This window comes from Pinus tabuliformis, chromosome 8, assembly GCF_031772625.1.
Source record: "Pinus tabuliformis cultivar Carrire ecotype Pingquan chromosome 8, CPIR1, whole genome shotgun sequence".
Taxonomy (NCBI): domain Eukaryota; kingdom Viridiplantae; phylum Streptophyta; class Pinopsida; order Pinales; family Pinaceae; genus Pinus; species Pinus tabuliformis.
The window spans coordinates 2,047,343,490-2,047,362,877 of NC_142294.1; positions in this window are offsets into that span (position 1 = coordinate 2,047,343,490).

The following is a 19,388-nucleotide window of genomic DNA, read 5'->3' on the forward strand; positions in this document are numbered from 1 at the left end:
ACCTAGCTGTTTGATCCAACATCATCCTCCCAGTTGTAGAAGCCCTCTTCACCTCATGAACAAGCAAATCACCCAACAATGCAATGTCTCTTCTCACCAACAAACCAACAACACTTCCTTACAAAATACAAAATTGCAGCCTCTAGATCTCTCAGATGAGGGATCCATTTATAGATGTCTTGCAAGGGTGTGAGTCAGCTCTGGGTTTTTTATTAGTATCATTCCACTGATAGTTCTTGGTTCCACTTGGAGATTTCATGAGCTCTTACTCATCCCTGGGAAAATTTAGAGAGGCAAGTGTCACAGGAGAAGTTTCTGGAAGATTCCATGATCATCAACCTTGCAAACTATCTCTACCATTTGTCTATTCTCGCTCATCGCACCCCACAGAAGGCCATTTGAGTATGCATCGCACTTGGCCAGTTAGGTAGTCAGTATGCATCGTACCTTGCCCATGGAGTAGTCTATATGGTCTAGTCTTGGCCAATTCTGAGTAGTTTCTCAAGTGGAACTTTTGGGAAATGATGTATCAGTTGACCACACTCCTTTAAGGTGTGAAACAACACTTTTAGGGACTTAAGGAGCCCTTATTTTATGGACATACGAGTTTGGGGTTGCAGTGCTCAAATATGTCTATAACACCTTTTGTGATTCTTTAATAAGAGAACAAGAAAAGCTCTTATATCTTGGTCTTCTTAATCTTGGAAACTCTTCTAAGAAATCCTTAGCCACCCAATAGCAACCAAATTCAAAGAATCCTAAGAAGCAGTATCCTAAAAAGAATGGTCCTAAATCGAACAAGTGTCCTAAGCAATTTTAGTCTCAAAATGAAAAATTATTTCAACAAAATGATAAGGCAAATAAAAACAATGGGAAGAAGACTAATAGACATTACCACTTTTGTGATCGATATGGACACTTAGAATCCAAATGCTTTAAGAAGATGGAATCCTTGGAAGCAACAATGAAGAAGCATAACATCCATTTGGAGCACTCTTCAAATTCTACTTCATCTTCAGGAATAACACTTTCTACATGTGGTTGTCAAGCATCTTAGTCTGGTTATGCACTAAATTTATCTTCTTCTTCTCATTCTCATGTTTGTCTCATTGATTCCAGATATTCTTATCACATGACAAAAAACAAAGCCATGTTTTCTTCTTTAAATGATTGTAACACCAAAAATATATATATTGGTGATGATAGATCTATTAGTGTTGTAGGGACTGGAACTATTCATCTAGACAATGGTCAATTTAATGATGTATTATGTCTTCCAGCCTTATCCTGCAACCTTCTATCTATATATCATATAACTCATTCAGGTGAAGGTAAAATTGTTGAATTTTCACCTCACAATGTTGTAATTAAGGACCTAAGAGATCCTAGACAAATTTTAGCTACTGGCATTGGTGATGATTCTACAAGTTTGTATAAGTTTAAAATATTTGGGTCATAAAATATTCCCTCAGTATTTGTTGCTCATAATGATGAAGTGAGAAAACTTTGGCATGAGCGATTTGGTCACTTAAACTATTGCTCCCTTCAGAATCTCTGTAAATAAAATATGGTGACAAGTCTTCTAATGGTACCTTGTAGATATGGTGTTTGTTCCGGATGTGTACTTGAAAAACATCATCGGGGTAGTTTTCAAAAACATGCCTCTTAGCACACCTTAGCCCCTTTACAGCTTGTGAGTAGTGATTTAAGTGGTCCACTTCCAGTTGTTTCATTCTCGGGCTACAAGTATTTCTCAACTTTCATTGATGATTTCTCCATACGCAATTGGGTATACTTCTTAAAACTCAAGAGTGTAGTATTTAACATGTTCATAGCCTTTAAGGCCTTTGTTGGAAAACAATTTGGACATCAAATTCTTAAGTTAAGATTTGATAATGGTGGAGAATACGTTAACAACAAATTCATCAAATTTTTCACTAAGAATGGAATTCAAATGCAACATACTATTCCATATACTCCACAACAAAATGGTGTAGCTGAAAGGAAGAATCACACCTTAAATGAAATGGCTAATTGTATGCTTCAATCTAAAGGACTTAGTCTTAATTTTAGGCAGAAGCAATTAACTGTGCAAATTACATAGTAAATCACACTCCTACTAAGGTTTTAAAGAATATCACACTAGAAGAAGCATGGAGCTCAATTAAACTAGATGTAAGTCACTTTCATGGTTTTGGAAGTGAAGCATGAGCCCATATTCTAGATGAGAAACATAAAGCTTTAGAACCTAAGAGTGAAAATTTTATTTTTGTTGGATATTCTGAAGATGTCAAAGGATATAGACTTATTCCACTTAAGTCCAAAAATGTTATCATTAGAAGAGATGTAATGTTTTCTGAAAATATATTGGCCTATGAGCCTAGTTCGGCAGAAGTGAAACCTCTCTCTATCCCTTCTACTTCTGAATATATTTCTTCTTCAGATGATGACAGAGAGGATGAAAATCCTCCCCAGATTCTTAGGATCCTCCTTCAGCTACTTAGCTTCCAAAATGGGTCCCTGCTACTCGAGATGTAGCAGGTGCTCTTGCCTGTGATCTTATAGATCATTGATGTATACGTTCTCAGTTCGATAAAGCCTCTTCTTTACTGGCTCAAGCTTTAGCGAATTATGATCTTGACAACTTTGCAGAAGCTTCAGGCCATCCAAATTGGGACGCAACTATGAATGAAGAATATCATTCATTATTGGAAAATGATATATGGGATCTTGTTCCTCTTCTAAAGGGACAACAACTTATTAGATGCAAATGGGTTTATAGAACCAGGTATTGACCAGATGGAAAAGTTGATAAACATGGAGCTCATCTTGTTGCTAAGGGTTTTTCACAAGTTGAAGGCATTGACTATATGGAAACTTTCTCCCTTGTTGCCAAAATGAATTCTATCTACCTTTTTATTTCCCTTGCTACCTCTTTCAAATGGGAAGTCCATCAGATGGATGTTAAAGCTGCCTTCTTGCATGGGGACATGCATGAAGAAATATATATGGAACAACCTATTGACTTTATATAAACAGACTCTAGCCTTGTATGCTAGCTTAAGAAATCCCCTTATGGTCTCAAGCAAGCCCCTTGGACTTGGTATGCCAAAATGGATAGCTTTCTTTTAGAAACTGGCTTTTCTAGGTGTCATTATGACAATACTATCTACACCAAGAAAGTGGGAAAGTCTCTTATCATTCTTGTTCTTTATGTTGATGATCTTATCCTTACTGGTAGTGGTCTAAACCTTATAAACCATGTGAATTCTAGCCTTAAAAAGAAGTTTGAAATGACATACCTAGGACACTTGCATTATTTTCTTGGTATTCAAGTCTTGCAATCCAAGAAAGGTATTTCCCTTTCCTAGTCCAACTATGCTTGTGATCTTCTACACCATTTTCACATGGAAGAATTTAAGCCAACCCCTTCTCCCTTTCATTCTAGAGCCAAAATTTCAGTCACTTGTACTTCCCCTGAAGTTGATTCTACCTTATACCATCAACTTGTAGGAAAACTTTTGTATCTGACCCATACTCGTCCTGACCTTTCCTTTGTTGTTGGCCTTATTTCTCGATTTATGCAAAACCCACATGAAAGTCATTGGAAAGAAGCTAAAAGGATACTTCATTATGTTCGAGGTATAGTTCAGTTTGGGATTCATTATAGTGCAGAAGCATCTCCTCTGTTGGTTGGTTTCACTGATTCCAATTAGGCTGGTGAACCTGATGATCGGAAGTCTACTACAGGTTATGTGTTCACTCTTGGTTCTATACCTATGACATGGGCTTGTAATAAACAAAGTGCCATTTCTCCTTCTTTAGTAGTAGAGTATCATGGTGTCATATAAGCTAGTAAGGAAACTGTTGCCATTATGGCACAGATTTGGAGCTATGGCACAAATGTTGTCCTTGATGGCAACTCCCTCTGGTGACAGATCTCAGTTCAGGCTTTCAGAATGAAGGAAAAGACATATACGCAGGTTCACCTAGACGAAGATGCATATACACACGGGTTATACGTTACAAAGGCGTGTATGCGTATACACACACTTTCACGCAAAGAAAAGCGCGTATATGTTGGAGAACTTACTTTTGGTCCGTGGTATTTAGTCCTTGGTATTTGAACCTATGGTTTTGGACCATGGTATCTCGTCAGAAGTATTGATCCCAAGTATTGGGTCCATGGTATTGTTTTATTATGGTTTTGGACTGTGGTATTGTGAAAGGCCTAAGACTATAAAAGAGGAAGGAGATCATTTGGCAAAGGATCATCTGAATTAATTGAATATCTAATAAGTGCTAGATCTAAAATATTATTGATTGGGGTTATGGTGCAGATCTGGATCTGAATGAAGGAGGAACCTTAGCGCAAAGAGAAGGATAAGTTCTATTGATGGGTCATAATCTTAAGGCTTGAATAATAGTATCTTTGTATGATTTTTTATATATTATATGTGGCGCATGCTTGATCTATAAATATGATAATCTAGGTTAATTAGTGTCTGAATATTTGAAAGAGTAAATTAGCCTTTATAGATCTGTATGCAGGTTCAGTGAAGTGAAGGCGCGTATACACACTGGTTCAGTGAATAAAAACAACGTATATGTAGGTTGGTCCAAACACAAAAGCGTATGCACATAGGTTATAGGTTATTGAAGTAGCGTACATCTCTTGAGTTGGGTTCTAGCTGCTTATGTTTATTGTTGCAGTGTTCTGGGTTTAGAATTTGGTGTGTGGTTACTGTTATTGTGTTTTGGGTAGAGCTGTCAGAGAAGTGTCTACTTGATTCAGTTCTAATTGGTGAAAAGGAGATTGTTTGATGCAGATATTCTTGATGATTGATTGATGTTCATGGATCCAGTCTGAAAATTTATAAAACGTGGTCCCTGGATGAAATAGAAGGTTGTAGCCTTTTGTAGGTCAGCACCTACATACTAGTATCTTGGCTAGTGCAAGAGCCAAGGGGGTTGTAGCTCCCTTCCAGGAGAAGCTGGAGAACGAGAGAGGGTTGTAGCTCTCAATAGGTTTTAGCCTGCGTACTGGTAAGGGACTGCACCAATACATAATCATTGTAAAAAGAAGTTTCTAATTAAAAGGAAGATAGAGACGAATTGCAGCAAGTGGTTTTCACCCACATTTGGTTTCCACCTTATATCTTGTGTTCTTGTGTGTGATTGTCTTCTGCTTTGTTTTACTATTTCTGGTTACTGTTTATTTGATTCTGATACACAGATTAATAATCAACATCTGTAAGATAAACTAAATTATAAGTTTGCATGGTATACGGGGGTTTACTTCTAAGTAGTTGCGTATATACGTAGTTTTCATTAACTGAAGTAGCGTATATGATTTGGATTTGAAAAAGGGAATATTTGACTAGATAATACTGATTCACCCCCCCATCTCAGTATTATTTCCAACAATTGGTATTAGAGCAGGTCCTTCTGAAGAAGCTTGATCACTTGAAGGAAGATCCAGCATCATGAGAAACTACGAGAGAGAAGCATCTATCAGGCCACCAATTTTTGATGGGAGCAACTTCGTCTATTGGAAGGTAAGAGTCACAACCTATCTTCAATCTCTTGGTACAGAAGTCTGGGATATCATAGATACAGGGTACACTTTTCCATCCACAACTCCTATAGATTCGGCAGGTAAGAAGCAATATGAAACAAATGCAAAGGCTGTCAATACTCTATTAGGATGTCTATCTCAATCAGAATTCATCAAGGTTATGCAGTATAAATCCACAAAAGAAATATGGGACAAGATTGTTCTGAGCTATGAAGGAGATGAACAGGTAAAACGAGCAAAACTTCAAACCCTCAGAATTCAGTATGAAAATATCAGAATGCACAATGATGAAAGTGTGCCTAACTATTTCCTTCGTGTAGATGAGATTGTTAATTGTATGAAAAATTTGGGTGAAGAAATAAAAGAGGCTGTTGTGGTTGAAAAGGTTCTAAGATCTTTGTCCCCTAAGTTTGAATCAAAAGTTTCTGCAATAGAAGAAAAAGGAGAATCTACAGAACCTTGCCATGTCACAGTTGCACGGAATTCTAACTGCTTACGAAATGAGGAAAGGAGAACCATCAGACAGGAGAGAAGCTGCATTCAAGGCATCAGGCAAAGGAGATTACTATGAGTCAGGACATATGTCAGAAGAAGAGGAAGAATCAAATTTTTTCAAGAACCTTCAATGGGGTGCTGGCAGATTCAGAGGTAAGTTACCTTTCAAATGCTTTTCTTGTGGAAGAGTCGGTCACTATGCTTCTAAGTGTCCTCATAAAGATAAGCTTGACAAAGGTAAGGAACCTGTTAGATGGAATAAGAAACAGAATGTAAATAAGAAAAGCTATTACACCCATGAAGATAGTGATGGACTTTCAAATAGTGATGAAGAAGGCTATAATTATAAACTTTTAATGGCTTTTGAAGATGATGATTTTGTGGATGCTATTGATGAATAAGTTCTTTATGAAGAGATTTCTAGACTCAAAATTTGTTTGGAAGAGAAGAATGTGATCATAGATACTCTACAATTCCAACTTGCTGAAAAGGAAAAACATCATGAAAAGTTAGAATGTGAAATTGTGGGACTAAGAAAAGAGATTGAGAAAACAAAAGCTCTTAATCTTATATTTGTTAAAGGATCTGACACTTTAGATGAGATTATCAAAGTGCAGCGCTCTCCACTAATCAAGACAGGTCTGGGATATAATGAAGAAACAACTCAAGCGCAGAAACCATCTACCTCCAAGAGTTATCTTGATGCTGTAAGGAGAAGTGAACAAAGACCCAATGGAAATCATCATGTAAATCAGGGACAATTTACCTCAAGAATGAACACAGAATACCAGGTAAATCGGGGGCAATCTACTTTAAGGACAAACAGAAGCTACAACCAGCCACAAGTAAAACCTTCTCAATTTACCTCGAGAATGGATGTCAATAGGAACTACAATCATTTGGCTGGTAGATTTGATAATCACAGGAGTTTTTTCAATGGCCAATGTTTTTATTGTCATAACTTTGGTCACAAAGCAGCTCAATGTGTTGCCTATAAGACAATCATGACTAGAGAAGCTCATAGACAGAGGAGTATGACTGGGATCATGAAAAGGACATACAATAACTTCTCTTCTCTTGAAAATGAGATAGAATGTTCTATCTGTAACAATTTCGGTCATGAAGATTCTGAATGCAGGAGCAGGTTTCGGCAGACAACTCAGAAGGAGCAAGCCTCAAGTGCCAAATCATGGAGAATAAAAGAACCACAACCAGAAAGATGTGGTATAGCCTTATATACGGAAGGGCAGGAAAATAAATGGTACATTGACAGTGGATGTTCGAAACATATGACATGTGATAAAGAAAAAATTCAGTCATATAGTGCCTTAGAGAAGGAGAAGAAGGTCTCTTTTGGAAATGACACCCCTGCTCTCATAAAAGGTAAAGGTTCTGTTCAGTTGAAAGAAAGGGTCAAAGCTGGAAATGTCATGTATGTTGATGGGTTAAAGCATAATCTATTAAGTGTCAGTCAGATGTGTGATCAAGGAACTGAGGTAATATTTCGATCAAATGGATGTAGTGTTCGTGAACTTGATACAGGAAAAATAGTGATCAAAGGCGTAAGAACTCCAAATAATTTATACATATTCAAAGAAGGACAACATCAATGTTATCTAAGCAAGAATGATGAACACTAGCTATGGCACAAAAGATTGGGGCATCTTAGTTTCTCACAGATAATTTCTCACAGATAAGGAAACCATGCAAATACCAGGTAGTTCGTGGTCTTCCAGACATCAGAATTCCAGAAAATACAGTATGCAAATCATGTCAGTTTGGTAACAAAATCAGAACTAACTTCCCTAAGAAGGAAGGATCATCTAGTAGGCAACTTGAACTCGTCCATACTGATGTATGTGGTCCTTCTAGGAAAAGGTCACCTCGAGGAGAAGAATACTTTATATTATTCATTGATGACTATTCTAGGATGTGTTGGATAGGACTTATGAAGCACAAAGACGAAGCCTTTGAAAAGTTAAAATCATTCAAATCCTTGGTGGAGAACGAATCAGATCACATAATCAAGTGCCTCAGGTCTGATCGAGGAGGAGAATTTACCTCACTTGAATTTTTCGATTTTTGTGAAGAACATGGAATAAGAAGGGAATTCTCTATAGCTAGGACTCCTCAACAAAATGGAGTAGTAGAAAGGATGAACAGAACGGTTCAAAAAATGGCTCATGCTATGCTTGACGAGTCTGGAACTCCCGCAACCTTTTGGGGTGAAGCCACATTTGCAGTAGTTGTTATTCTCAACAAAACAAATGTCCGGGTGAACAACACTCAAACTCCACATGAGCTTTGGTATGGTGAGACTCCTTTGGTAAAATATTTCAAATTTTTTGGAAGCAAATGCTATATCAAAAATACTGATGAGAATCTTGGCAAGTTTGAACCTAGAGCACATGAAGGCATTCTCCTTGGTTACTCTCCTCACAGCAAAGCTTACAAGTGTTACAATAAAAGGCTTGGAAAAATTGTTGAAAGTATTGATGTAGTAATTGATGAAGAAGAAAACACTCGTAGGAAGGTAAAATCTAAAGATTTCGAAGATGATGAGGACTATCCTTCAACATCAAATCAGACTTATGATGAATAAGAAGCTCAAGAGGCACCAGAAGAACAGATAAGGATAGAAGATAAGACTCCATCCAGGTACGTTCAAAAGAATCATCCAGAATCTCAAATTTTGGGGTAGAAAGAGGCAGGTATACAAACAAGAAGAACAATTGCAAAAGCCTCAAGCTATTTGGCTTTGCTCTCCTCCACTGAACCACAAAATGTAAAAGAGGCATGCAAAGATGAATGTTGGGTCAAGGAAATGGATGAAGAACTTGAGCAGATCGAAAAGAATAACACTTGGGAGTTGGTTCGTAGACCAAAAGATAAGAATGTCATAGGGACAAGATGGATCTTCAAAAACAAGTTGAATGAAAATGGGGAAGTGATTAGAAACAAGGCCAGACTTGTTTGTAAAGGGTATGCTCAACAAGAAGGAATAGACTTTGAAGAAACTTTTGCTCCCGTTTCTAGACTTGAGGCCATCAGAATGTTCCTTGATCTCTCTATCTTTCAGAAGTTCAAAGTATTTCAAATGGACGTGAAATCAGCCTTTCTGAATGGAGACTTAGAAGAAGAAGTGTACATTGAGCAACTAGATGGTTTCATTCTTGGAAATGATCCAAATCTTGTATGCAGACTAAAAAAGGCTCTCTATGGTCTTAAATAGGCTCTAAGGGCTTGGTACTATTAGAGTCGGTCTAGTAGCCCTCCACCAGAGATCAAAGCTCTTTGCATTTCATGATTAGGTGTCCCATCAGTGTGATCATATTGCATTCCGTTAGGCATGCCATAATCTCGGTGGAGGGAGTTTGTGTCTTTTATTCCCCTCCTGTTTGGCACTGCTGGTTCAGGTTTGTTTAAGTAAATAAAATCTTCAAAGGGTCCTTAATCTGGTTTTAAATTTTGAGGTCTTAGGTCTAGGGTTGAGTCAATTTTTGTCTTGAGAGGTCATAAAGGACCAGCAGGCCAGAGGGATGTCCTTCATAAAGCATCATTTCAACAATTCTCACTATTGTACAGCTAAATTTTCACCTTGTTTTCAAAACTCTGTTTTTGAAAAACAAAGGTCATTATCTCGTTTTTGTAAAAATTGTCAAAATTTCAAATTCTCCAAATGTCGAAGTGCAGCCTTGGTCTCCTTTGCCAAAGCATCTTAGAAGCTATCCCTACAAAAAGTTTTAGAAGAAATCATCATTTCAACCAATTTTTCAAAGAAAAGAAACCAAAAGTCAGAGCCAATTAATTCAGAAAAAGTGTCAACATTCAAACATTATAAAATGGGTTTCGGGCAAATAAAAATCTAAAGGAAGCCTATAAAAGCACATCACTCCTCATTAGCAACTCATTTTCCTCTCACAAGCTAAGTGAATCCTTGCAAAGGTGATTTCAAGAATTCTTGAGCAAATTGGGCAGTTTCAGAGGCGCGCTATGCATCAGGGAGGGCACGCTACGCGTCAGGGGCGCGCTACGCATCAGGCTGCCTTTCTCAGAGCAAATTTGCACGTGCGCTATGCGTCAGAGGCGCGCTACGTGTTGGGCAAGGCGCGCTACGCGTTGGGTTTTTCGCTCAACAAACGGTCAGCAAGCTACCAAATCCACTTTTCTCTCACGCAAATTGCAGGTAGGCCTCTCCTCCATGGCTAGATTTGGTTTTGCAAGATGAATGAGAAATTAATATGTTTAAATGCCATGAAAATGATAAGTCAAAACCCTACATTGTTGTGGAAGATTTAAAGTCTTAATGGTGCTAGGGTTTCAAATTTTTTTTTTGTCCAAGGTTGCCCATTTGTGATCGCTCTTTTCCCTCATTTTCATCATCATTCTCCTTCAAATTTTCCCATAAAATTTCATAATTCTCCTCTCTAAATTCCCAAACCCTACTTCACCTTAACATCCCACAATTTTGTGATTTCCCATGTTGCCTTCCCTAAATTCCTTCTTTATGTTTATTGTCCCTAATTCCCTCATGTTCCCCTATCCCTAACAATTCCCTTGTATTCATGTCCCCTTGGTAACAGCATTTGAAAAAGTCAAACAACCGTTAATTGGGTGCAAAGTCAGCAATACATTTCAGCCATCTTGCCTTCAAAACCATGTCAGAAACCGAATCAGATTACCAGCAGAGTTATGACAGTGATTCAACACCAGAGGTAGAAGTACCAAGGAGGCATCACAAGGGTGGTAAGGGTGGTCGGCATGTCAGGGAGGGGCCCACTTCTTTGGCTCAGTTGCAAGCTTGTCCACTTGCAATGACATGTTTTCAGTATCAATCATGCTTCAGATATTGTGAGAGGATCTCACAAATTCAACACCACAGAGAACTAGTCTGATTGTTTGTCCTACATTTGCACAATGGCCATGTGAACCTTGCAGGAGTGGATTTCACCCTATCACCTGAAATTGTTGCTCAAGCCACCGGGATACCAAATGTTGGGGAAGAGTGGAACAAGCGCCAGCAGCTAGACAGATTTCATTATCAACCATATATCAAACCCGGGTGCATGAGACACCTAACTGTTGTTTTTCCTTTCAGATTTCTAAGGGATGAGTATGCACCCTTGATGAGGCTCATTATGTGCTATTTCACTTGTGAGGGCAGATTTTCACGTTTATATTCGTACCATATCCGTTTGTTGATGCATTTCACCCGGGTAAGAATGATGAACATTCCATTTTTCATGTGCCGAAATATAGAGAAGATGGTGCCCGTAGTGCAAAGGATGAACCCCGCACAGCAACACAAAAGTATATATCATTATGCACTGATCGAGATCATAGTGATGCATCAGTTGGCACAGCAGGGTATTGCTTGGGAGGATTTCATTTCTCGCGATTTCTTCATGGTGCCACAGCCACCTCCTGAGATTGTCCATGATGAGGGAGGGCCTTCGCATCAGGTTCACATTCCAGAGCCCAAGCATGTCAGCACTCCAGCATGTGTTACATATCAGAGAGGCTACAGGGCCTTATTTGCATCCGCACGACGAGTATTATCTCCACACCAGGTGGAAGGGGTCTCGCCTTCTTCATCAGCACAGCGAGTGTTATCTCCACATTAGGTGGAAGGGGCCTCGCTTTCGACAGCAGCACAGGTACAGGAGAGAGGTAAGCAGCCCATGGTTGATGAGAGGCCATCAGGAGATCTGGACATAGATATTGTTGAACTTCATATCAGATCTCCTAGCTTAGAGCTTAAGGAGATCATTCAGCAACAAAAGGTTGAAATTGACTTGTTGCAGCAAAAGTTGGAAATGGAAAATTGGACAATCACATACTTAGAGCAGCGCAACAAACAGTTGGAGGATTAACACACTCTTGATGAGTTGTGGACGATCCGAGAAGACCGGAACTTGGCTCGCAAGAGACCCGGTGATTTGACACCTATTGAGCAAGGGTCTATGCTTATTCGGGTGAACACTCATTTAGAGAAGTTGCTAGCCAAGGCAAACAGGGACAAAGATATGCTCCGCCACATGAAGAATCATTATTGGGCCCGCATGCATGTGTGCAAAGCGAAAATGAAGGTACTCAAAGGACGATTGGCCAAGGCACTAAAACAGAGGAAAAGGCCCGATCCACTTTAGATTTTGGTTGAAGCCACCTTGAAGGAGCATGGTGCTCAATGATACACCTCCAGCTCAAAATTCAGGAAATTTGGAGCAATTTTGGTCAATTTTGAATTTTTTTTGCTAAAAACAGGTTTTTGCCCTCAACGCGTAGCGCGCCGCGCGCTACCCTGAAGTTGGGGAGGTCCATTTCATGAAAACTCAGCATTTTTGGATTTTTCATGACAAAATACACCTGCTCAGCCACTGCCAAGACATTTCATCAAGTTTTGGGCCCTCAAAAGGTCAAAAAACAAGCAAAAAATGACCTTCTGCCACTTTTTGGACACACAGGAAGCAGTCTTGGGAGATTGCATTTTTGGAGGGGCAAATGGCCACCAAATTGAGAAATTCCACTTGGGCTAGAGATTAGACATCCAGAACTTTCCAAAAAGTCCACTTGTGCCTCATTTGGATGCCAGGAAGTGCCCCAAAAATGGGCTCAAAGGTGCGCTACGCGTTGAGAAATGGCGCGCTACGCATCAGGACATTTTCTCAATTTTTCACCTTCAGCTCAGGAAAACGCAGCACTTGACCAGTTTTGACTTTTTGGTGGGATTTTTCATCCTCCTTGATGTAATTGATGTAATTTTATGTTGACAAGACACTTTTTTACCTATGCTAGAAGATTCATTCATAAAATAGCAAAAAATTAATGAATGAATTGGTTTCCTAACTTATAGAGGCAAGTTGTTTTGATTGCCTAGATTGTAGTGCTTAGTTTAGAATTGGTTGAAACAGCTCCTAGGATGATGAGCTCAACCCCTAGAGGCAAGGAAATGTGTTAGCTTGCCTATATTATGTACTTTCTTAGTCATTTTCATGGCTGGACTCTTGAGGGATAAGCTTAGACTGTATTACTCTTTGTATCTCTGCAATTTGGGCAAAGGAAAGACCAGGGTTTTGCAGCACTATTTGGGATTCCTGTGGTGATTTGTGTTGATGGTGTGTTTCTCTCATGTGCTTGTAAGTTTGTTATGTGTATCATTTTCCTACTCTTCTCTTCTGCAAATTAAGTAAATGAAGTGTTAAGGTAGAATTCATGGTTTCTATGCTATGCCTTTAAGTGTGCTTAATATCTATGTTTTCATCTGTTTAAGGAGAACTCTCGATGGTTTCTTGCTCTCCTTAGCTCCTCACCGGTCACAGCTATTCATTCACTTATTTCAAAGGCATCAAGACAGTCTCCTACCTTGCCCCAAAAAGACCTCTGCAAAAACTTTGTCTCATCCCCGCACCCAAAATTGCCGTGCTCAGTTTTCCAACAAAACCCCAAAAATTTAAAATCAAACTTTCTCTATCAGTTTACTAGCCTAAAATTAGTGTTCTTTATTGGTCATCTCAGCCCTTTGAAGACCTTTGCCAAGATAGACCCGGAGAGAGCCCTCTCCTGTCCCCGTAGGGCTAGCTACGAGGCTAAGTGGTTTGATGTTGCCTTGGATTTTGTCTTTTCAGCCTGAGGCCAAATTCAAGCACTAACAGGTACTACCGTTTGGACAAATACCTTCATCAACAAGGTTTTTCAAAAGGATCAGCAGATAGCAATCTTTATATAAAAATTGAAAATGACAAATTGCTAATGCTTGTTGTGTATGTAGATGATATTATCTTTGGCAGCAATGAAGAAGCTATGAGTCAAAACTTTGCCTTGGTGATGCAAAAAGAATTACAAATGTCATTACTTGGAGAGCTACATATTTTCTTGGTCTACAAATCCAACAACATGAAGGCAGTGTTGGGTATACGACCAAAGTCCCACATTGACTAGAAGTGGGGAGGATCATGGGTATATAAGGATGGACAAATATCTCCATTGGTATGAGGCCTTTTGGGGTAAAGCCCAAAAACAAATCCATGAGGGCTTAGGCCCAAAGTGGACAATATCATACCATTGTGGAGATATGTGGTGTCCAGAGTCCTAACAACTGGTATCAGAGCCGAAGGTCTATTTGGCTGATAAACTCGCAGGAAAGAAGGGTTCCTGGTTCGAGTGGGAGCAATGGCGGAAGATGGTAAGTTTAGGGTCGAGAAATTTAACGGCCAAAACTTCTCGCTGTGGAAGATGTAGATGGAAGATTATCTGTATCAGAAAGATCTATACCTACCATTGGGAGGAAAAACAAAGATGCCAACGGGTATGAAAGATGAAGAATGGAACCTTCTCGATAGAAAGGCACTCGGAACAATACGATTGTGCCTTGCTGCGTCAGTCGCCTTCAACATTTCGAAGGAAACCACGACAGAGGGTTTGATGCAGACGTTGTCGAAACTATATGAAAAACCCTCAGCCTCAAACAAGGTATTTCTTATGAAATGGTTATTTAATATGAATATGTCGGAAGGTGGATCTGTTGCAAACCATTTAAATGATTTTAATACAGTTACAAGTTAGTTAAGTTCTGTAGGGGTAAACTTTGATGATGAAGTTAGAGCTCTGTTATTCTTCTGCTCATTACCAGAAAGTTGGAATGGTTTGGTAATGGCCATTAGTAACTCTGTTTCTGGATCTAGTACTTTAAAGTTTGATGATGTTGTTGGTGCTATCCTTAGCGAGGAAATGCGACGGAAAAGCTCCGGTGAGACATCGGGAAATGCTTTAAGTGCAGAGTTTAGAGGAAGAAAATGGAAAGAGGAAAGAGCTCAGGATATCGCAATAAATCAAGGAAAGGCAGATCCAAGTCCAGATCGGGGATAGTGTGCTGGAAATGTGGAAAGAAAGGACACCTAAAGAAAGACTGTAGATCTCGGAAGGGAAAAGAAGGAGATGCACAGCAAGAAAACAATCATGAAGCAAATGTGACAGATGAGGTGTTACAAGATGCTTTGATTCTTTCTTTGGAAAATATTACTGATTCCTGGGTGGTAGATTCAGGGGCTTCATTCCACGCCACACCTGATAAGAAATACTTTCATGACTATGTTCAAGGAGATTTTGGACAAGTTCGTCTGGGTGATGATAAACCCTGTAAAATCGTTGGAATGGGTAAGGTTCTTGTAAAACAGCAGAATGGAAACCAATGGCTATTAAAGGAGGTAAGGCATGTTCCATATCTGAAGAAAAATCTGATTTCAACAGGGAAGTTAGGCGGTGAAGGTTGTGTGAAAACTTTCACAGATAAAGCTTGGAAGGTCACCAAAGGAGCCCTGGTAATAGAAAAAGGTGAAAAGGTTGGTACATTGTATTTATGCAATGGTATTTCTAACTCTGTTAATGCTTTAACTTCCAAAGGAGCAGATGCAGCATTATGGCATCATAGGCTCGGACACATGAGTGAAAAGGGGATGAAGATTCTTCACTCAAGGAATTTGTTGCCGGGTTTGAAGAATGTTGATTTGGACTTCTGTGAGAATTGCATTTATGGAAAATAGAAGAGAGTCAGATTTCTCAGAGTTGGGAGAGAAAAGAAGAATGAAAAATTAGAGCTTGTGCATACAGATGTATGGGGACCTACTCAGGTATCTTCTCTCGGTGGCTCTCGTTATTATGTTACTTTTATTGATGATGCAACTAGAAAAACTTGGATTTATTGTATTAAGAATAAATCTGATGTATTTGATACTTTCAAGAAATGGAAAGCTTTGGTTGAGATTGAGACAGGAAAGAAATTGAAGTGTCTTAGATCAGACAATGGAGGTGAATATTGCAGCAAAGAGTTTGATAGGTACTGTTCAGAGCATGGAATTTGCAGAGAGAAGACAGTTCCAAGAACACCACAAGAAAATGGTGTGTCAGAAAGGATGAACAGAACAATCATGGAGCATGCAAGGTGCATGAGATTGCATGCAGGATTGCCTTTACAGTTTTGGGCAGATGCTGTAGATACTACTGTTTATCTAATAAACAGAGGGCCTTCAAGTTCCTTGGATGGTGGTGTTCCAGAGGAAGCATGGATAGGTAAAAAGGTAAACTACTCTATTTTAAAGCCTTTTGGTTGTGAGGCCTTTGTCCATATTGATAAAGAAAATAGAACAAAGCTTGAGGCAAAGTCAAAGAAATGTACCTTTATTGGATATGGTGTTAATGATTTTGGTTATTGCTTATATGATTACGAAAATCACAAAATCATTAGGAGCAGAGATGTAATATTCAATGAAAAGGTCTTGTATAAGAATCAGTTGCAGGAAAGGAAACAGGAAAAGGAAAACAAGGAATACGCAGTTCTTGATGAAATCACTGAAAAAGGAAAGGTGCCTGAAAATAATAATAATCAACAACCACAACAACAGGCACCCCAAACAGCTGAAAGTGGTGTTAGAAGATCTACCAGGATAAGTAGACCCCCTGAACGATACTCTCCTTCATTATATTATTTATTGTTGACTGATTCCGGTGAACCCGAATGTTATGAAGAAGCAATGCAGGTTGAAAGCAGGAAGAAGTGGGAGGTAGCCATGGAAGAAGAGATGGACTCCTTAATGCATAACCAGACTTGGGATTTAGTCAGGTTGTCTGTAGGAAAAACTACATTGAAGAATAAATGGGTTTACAGGCTGAAGGAAGAAGATGGAGGAAAACAGAGGTATAAAGATAGACTTGTGGTGAAGGGGTTTGCACAGAAGAAAGGTATTGATTTTGATGAAATATTTTCTCCTGTTGTTAAAATGACTTCAATCAGAACCATTTTAAGTCTTGTAGCAGCTGAAGATTTGCATCTTGAGCAGTTAGATGTAAAGACAACCTTTCTCCTTGGGGATTTGGAGGAAGAGATATATATGCAGCGGCCACAAGGATATGAGGTGAAAGGGAAGGCGAAACTAGTGTGCAGGTTGAAGAAGAGCTTGTATGGCTTAAAACAGGCTCCAAGGCAGTGGTATCTAAAATTTGACAAGTTTATGTCTGAACAAGGTTATACTAGATGTCACTCTGATCATTGTGTTTATTTGAAAAAGCAAAATGATGGCAGCTATATTATATTGTTATTGTATGTAGATGACATGCTTGTTGCAGGATCTAACATGCAGGAAATAAATGTGCTCAAAAGAAAATTGGCAAATTCATTTGCAATGAAGGATTTGGGAGCTGCAAAACAAATCCTTGGTATGAGAATAACTAGAGATAGGAAAAATCATAAATTAACATTATCTCAGGATGAGTAAATACAAAAGGTGTTGAAAAGATTTAACATGCACAATGCAAAACCAGTTAGTACACCTTTTGCTAGCCATTTCAAACTTAGCAAGGAAATGTGCCCAAACACCCAAGAAGACATGGATTATATGTCTAAAGTTCCATATGCATCAGCAGTTGGAAGCTTAATGTATGAAATGGTCTACACAAGGCCTAATATTGCACATGCAGTGGGAGTTGTAAGTAGGTACATGAACAATCCAGGAAAGGAACATTGGATGGCAGTGAAATGGATTCTCAGATATTTGAAAGGTACCACGAATCAAGCATTATGCTTTGGTGGTTCAAACATCTCCCTACAAGGATATGTTGATGCAGATATGGCAGGTGACAAAGATAACATGAGGAGCACTACAGGATATGTATTTACTGTTGGAGGAACAGCTGTCAGTTGGGTTTCAAAAATCCAAAGTGTTGTTGCACTTTCAACAACAGAAGCAGAGTATGTTGCTGCTACAGAGGCTAGTAAAGAAATGATTCGGTTACAAAGGTTTATGGGTGAATTGGGTAAGGAGCATGATATGGGCACGTTATATAGTGATAGTCAAAGTGCCATTCATCTTGCAAAGAACTCAACATTTCATTCCAAGACTAAACACATACAGCTCAAGTACCATTTCATATGATCAGTGTTGGAAGATGGAGAGTTGAAGCTGGAAAAGATACACACTAGCCAGAATCCTGCAGATATGCTAACAAAAGTTGTAACCAGGGAGAAACTGAGAATATGCTCAGTTTCAGTTCGTCATCAAGGATGATGATGAAGATGAGAAATAGCCAGGTCCAAAGAGGAGTCATTGTCCAGCAAATGGAGCAGCGATGGAGTTGCTACAATCAGTCTCCAAGTGGGAGATTGTTGGGTGTGGAGCCTGCTTATCTTCTATATTCAAAGGTATCGCCACATAGGACCCCAGTTCGAAATGGGGGCGGCAACGCCACCCATAAAATATTCGCTGCAGGGGGGGTCCGGGGGGGGGGTGGCTACGACCTTTGGGAGCCCCCCCTGGTGGGGGGTTTCGGGGGCAGTGCCCTCGAAGCTAAAAACAACTGTAAAATTGCCTTGTAAAAGTATAGTAATTTCTACTCAATCTGGGTCGTTCATTAGGCTGATGATCTGACGATAGAACTTATGTTTAGTTTAGGGTTTTTTGCCCTAGAAGGCAACCCCTCTCTTTGTATGAGGGTATTGTATTTGAGGATGTGTGATAGATGTGTATTCTGTGAGCGAGAAATAGAGAGGTGAGACTGTGAGAGAAAACAGAGGATATTACAGTGGATTTGCTGTAGGTTGTGTCTCTTCATTCCCCCCTTAAACTTGACTTGGGGTTCCTTGACTAACTCTAGCCAAACCTACTAAGTGAGCTAATCCCGCTCACTCTAGCTCTTACCCCCCCTCAGAGTTTTTACCCGGGGTATTGTTAACCCGAAATCCCCCCCTATCACCTAAGTCTAACCCAGACTTTATCGGTGATCACCCAGGGGTACACATGCCTTACCAGGTCTTAAAGTAGTATGCCCATTTACATGCAATAATTTTGACTTCATTAATTTTTTTTTTGTTTCTTGCTGCTGCGATTCTGATCCATCCTCTCTCAATTTGATTTGCTCAAAAACTTCTATCAAACCGCTCCAACTGCAAGCCCGATGAGAACCTTGTAGATTCTAGCACCAGTGGCCTCACGTAGCAGAAAATGAACAATTTTTGAAGCTGCATGAACCCTGAACAATTCGTCAAAATGTTCCAAACCGGTAAATATCGCAAATGCACTGCGATCCCTGGCAGTTATGGCACTATCTTCCGCACATTCTCCTCGAGGTTCTTCCACGTACGATTGTTCCACCATTATTTTCTAGACCCAGATCTGGAAAAAAGCTGCATTAATCTCATCAGGCACTATAAACCCCTGGCATCAAAGAATCCCTTTGAAGCCAATATCTGGCTCTGATACCAATTGTTAAGAAATTTACTGCATAACATAAATAAATACTGAGAGGAATAAATATAAAATTTACCAGC